Raw genomic sequence first — 5,010 nt, 5'->3', positions numbered from 1 at the left:
ATGGAGTGAGTTCCAGGACAGCCAGGGCTACACAGAGAAACCCTGTCTCAGAAAAAAAAAAAATCTGAAATATCATAAGAATGTGTTTTCATTTTAATCCCAGGTGTGGGGATATGGGGCTGCTTCAGACTGTTCTAAGAAGCTGAATAACTTGCCTCACGGTTTAACAGGTGTGGTTTCCAGCTGCATATCGTCTCTGCAATTGTGTGACATTTGGAGTTCTGGGAACTTTTCAGAGGGATTACAAATGCTAGAGCCCTGATAGGGTTCTTGGTCATTGAGGGAGGTTGGTTGCAGTTTGTTGGTAGTCATGCTCAAAGAAGAAACGACAAGAAAGAAATTAGGTTCGGGGATCTCTCTCTCTGTCCCTCCCCTCTTCTTTCTCTTCTGTCTAGTGATAGGGAATGAAACTAGGTGTGTGTGTTGCGGGGGAGGGGCAATAAAAGGTAGGAAAAATAGCCCACAGAGTAGCAAAGACCCGCTACCGTTCACCAGAGTGAATTTTGGCAGAATCCTGCCTTGGATTGTTCTAGGGACCTTAGGGGAAGGGATTGACTATGTCTCCCGTGTGAAGGAATTTTAGCAGTAGTCCACAATTCCAGAGCTGGGAAGGTATAGGCAGGAGGATGGATCCCTGAAGTTTGCTGGCCATTCATTCCAGCCTAATGGGCATGCTTGAGATTCAGTGAGAGATATTGTCCCTAAAAACAAAAGCAGAGGAAAAACAATGAGGTGGAGGACTAGAGAGATGGCTTGGAGCTTAAAACCCCCATGCTGCTGTTCCAGAGGACCAGGGTTCAGATCTCAGCACCCACGTAGGGCAGCTCACAAACTGCCTGTGTCTCCAGCTCGAGGGGATCCAGCACCCTCTTCTGGTCTCCATGGGCGCACACACACATAAATAAATAATAAAATATTTTTTTTTAAATATTAAAAAAAAAGGAGGTAGAACCTAGCATGATGGTGCTTGCCTTTAATCCCAGTACGTCCTGCTGAGGCAAGTGGATCTCTGAGTTTTGAGGCCGGACTGGTTCACTTCTGGAGAAGCTGGAGATGGCTCGGTAGTTGAAGAGCAGTTATTGCCCTTGCAGAGGGACTGGGTTCGGTTTGAGCATCTACATTGTGGTTTACAATGAAGCGTCTATAACTCCAGTTCCAAAGAACTTACCACCCTCCCTCTCGTAGGCACCAGGAACATACATGGCATATATATACATACATACATCAGGCAAAACATGCTTACAGTTAGTTTAAAATATTTGTAAAGAGTGGGCAGTTCCTGAGAAATAGCTCTGGCCCCCACAGGAGCATGCACATGTGTTTGAGTACCTGCACACAAGCACAGACTGCATGGCTGGAGAGGTGGCTTGGCACACGGGACACTTACAGCTCTTGTGGGTACCATGTTACCTACAACCAGCATCTTCTAACCTCCTATAACAGCAGCTCTAACAGGTCTGGCACCCTCGTTCAGCTCTTCTTTCAGGCATCCACACATATACATGTGCTTCACTAGGGCTGCCGCATCATGACCTAAAGGAAAAGCAACTTCAAGTCTGAGGAAGAGTTTCATAAAGAGAAGAGCGGCTGGCTACAGACATGATGCGGGTCCTAAGGGAAAGAGTCCTTAGTTCCCTTCGGCTCCGAAGGATTCGGAAAATCACTCCATTGTGCCAGTGGCCCTTAAATTCTGTCAGTTCCCTTCAGATTCAAAGAACAAGGAAGGTGCTCTCTCTTATTGCAGGCTTGGGGGAGTGGGGCAGGATGGGGCTGAAGAAGTAGAAACCAGGGAGGCACTGATAAACTTGGAACTATAATTCAAGGCCCTCTAGAAAGTAGATGGAGGAGGTCTGTGGCTGCCAGGGCGAGCAGAGACTGGCCCCTGAGAGCTACAAGGTCACAGCATGCTATCTTCCCAGCTTGATCCCAGGGAAAGACCACAGAGGAGCCTCACTTCTCTGGAGGAGAAAGCAGCTAGAGGCCCTGTGAGAAACAGCTTCTAATTCAAGTTTAAGATTACGATTTTTTTTTTTTTTAGTTTATATTCTTTAATCCTAAGATTCTTCTAAGCTGAATTTTTTTTTAAAGATTTATTTTATTTATTTTATGTGTATGGGTACACTGTAGCTGCTGCTCGCTCCGGTGTAATTCACTGTAGCTGTCTTCCGACGCACCAGAAGAGGGCGTCAGATCTCATTATGGGTGGTTGTGAGCCACCATGTGGTTGCTGGGATCCAAACTGAGGACCTTCAGAAGAGCAGTCAGTGCTCTTACCTGCTAAGCCATCTCGCCAGCCCTAAGCTGAAATTTTAAATTGAAATGTTGCTTAATTCTATAAGATATATGCAGTATGATTAAATTTTTAATTTTGCTAGCCTATATACCTTTCCTATTAAAGACAAAGTTCAAATATGATGTATTAATTTCTGACTGTGCTATGACACCAGTGTAGTGTTTTGTCCTTTGGATTTGGAGGTTTTCTTAAATTCATTCTGCTCGTGTAAGTCACTACAGTCTGTTGTTCCCTACAGGCGCAGCCGCCTCAAGGGTTCCCCGTAGCGGCTCTGCCAGCGCTCCCTAAAGCCAGCACCAGGATCAGTTAGTCTTCTGCTCATAAAATAGTAGGATGCGAAGCCTTTCATGTCATTTTGGAATTCTCCTGGTTTGTTTTTGTGGTTGATTTCTAGAAGTGGGTGCTACTCAAAGGGCAAATACCTGACCTGTTGAGGTGCGGCCCTTCTTCTATGGGGTTTTTTTTTTTGTACCCCAGTGCATGGGCAAGGTACCCACCCCCAAGAATAGTAGAGACTGGTATGAACTTAGATTTGGACTAATGAGAAGTGGGAAGTAGGTAATTTGGGTTTGTATTTCTCTTGTATTTTGATTTTTCTTCTTGACTCAAAGTTCACAAACTCCTTTGAATTAGGATTAGTCCTTATCTCACTTAATTACAATTTTTATTCATATAAAATGCATGCAAACACAAAATTCCCTGTTTCAATCATCTTAGAGTATGCAACCCATTGTCATGTAGTATAGTCACACTGTGTCACGGTAGTATAGTCACACTGTGTCACGGTAGTACAGTCACCTGTGTGCAGCTGTCACCTCTACTCCCCAAAACTTTGATCACGTGGAAAGCCTATGTCCCCGCATCCTGATCCTCCAACCCACTGTACAACCCTGCACTATAACCCCTGGGTTGGAGAATGTTAAATGGTACCTGTGTTCTGTTTCCATATGAATTTTGTCTTTATTATTCCTAGGTCTAAAATCATAACATAGGAATATTTTGCTTGTTCCTCAGTTACAAAGGAATTCACAGATTTCTTTTCTAGTATTGCCCATGTTTTACACTGGCCTTTGCTGGCCAGGGGTCTGGGTGCAGGTGACACAGTGCAGATCTCCAGGCATGAACGGCACTTTTATCAGACTGGACTTTGGTGGACATTGAAGTCTGAGCCTGGGTTATCCGCATCCCTGGCCTTCCAGCATCCTCCATCTATCTGTGCTGGTGCTCATGGCTGAATAGGAGCAAGTAGAACTATTCCATCCCATTTCTCGTCTCTGAGGACAGGAGTGGTTCCTGGCACATATGCTGGCTCACCCACTCTTGAGTTTGTGTGCACTCTCTCCCCCGCCCCCTGTTTCATGAATTCTATAATTAACTTGTTTTGATTAAGGTAGAAAACATCCTGTTTTACAAAGAGTACATGGGGTTTATGGATGCCCCCCTGTGGAGGCTGTCCTGTCCCAGAGTCCCCTGCCAGCCTTTTCTCCGTTCTGCTCTACCTGTGTCCTTAAGATGTTGTTTGAGCCTCCTTTATGTGGGCTTTCACAGTTCTTGTTCCTTGTATGTCTGCAACCTTTTTTTGTTGGAGTGTGTCAGATCCCAGTCATGTCCTCTAACTAGCCCGTACAGACTGATCTCTTTAAGCCCTGCGCTTGTCTGGGTTCTTAGCGTTGTACATTTATTTTCTTGTGTTGGAAATAAACCAAAGGATTTGATCCAAGGACAGAAGGCTGCAGAGGCGAGACCACCCACACAGTCACATTGCCTTTTCCTCCTTTCCTTCCTCACATCCTTCCACCTGCTGTCCACCAAGCAGCAAGCACCAGGACCACACTGGGTGATGGTCACATACAAGGGTTCTACCCTAAGGCAGACTTCCCACAGCCGCCCAGCGCCTCGTAGGATGATGCCCTCTTGAAGCTGGGAACACAGGGTAAGTGGGTAGGACTTTATAGGAACGAAGGAGTCGGGACAGCAGCAGGGCCTAGAGGTGGGTGGCAGGCAAGTATGAGGTGAAGGTAGATATGCTGTGAGGGCCATCAGGACCCCGGACACTGAAACCTCTTGTCCATGGAATTTGTGATTCATCAGGAAGCCAGGTGGCTTAGAAGACTTCTCAGTTCTCAGTCTGGACCTTATTATATAGCAAGGAGAACCAAGGCTCAGAGGCCTTAGTTCCAGCACCATCCAAAAGCCTGAGCAGGAGACAGTGAGCCTTGGGAATGTCCTGCTTTAGAAAACAATGGGTCTTCCCCTTAGGCTCCACTACACTGAAGTCGGCCTGGAGGCAGACACATATTCTGGGTCTGCAGAGGAAGGCTGGCTCCTGGAGGGTAGTGAGGCAATCCGGTAAGAGCGGTAGCAGCGAGCCACAAGACAGCCTTGTCAGCACATACTCACCAGGTCTATGCATCTCTTCTCCATTATGTCTCCAGCTAAACTCAGTGTGGTGGGGCATCTTCTCCGTTATGTCTCGGTGTTGTGGTGCACTTTGAACCCAGCACTCAGAAAGAGGTCTTTGTGAGTTTGAAGCTAGCCTAGTATACAGACTGAGTACCAGAATACCCAGGACTAAATAGAGACTCTATCTCAAAAACACAGCAGTACATTGGAAATCTAGCTAGAGGCAGGCAGATTTCTGAGTTCGAGGCCAGCCTGGGCTACAGAGTGAGTTCCAGAACAGCCAGGGCTACACAGAGAAACCCTGTCTCAAAAAA

The sequence above is a fragment of the Mastomys coucha genome, unplaced genomic scaffold (genome assembly GCF_008632895.1).
Source record: "Mastomys coucha isolate ucsf_1 unplaced genomic scaffold, UCSF_Mcou_1 pScaffold14, whole genome shotgun sequence".
Lineage (NCBI taxonomy): Eukaryota > Metazoa > Chordata > Mammalia > Rodentia > Muridae > Mastomys > Mastomys coucha.
Note: the sequence above shows the minus strand (reverse complement) of the source record.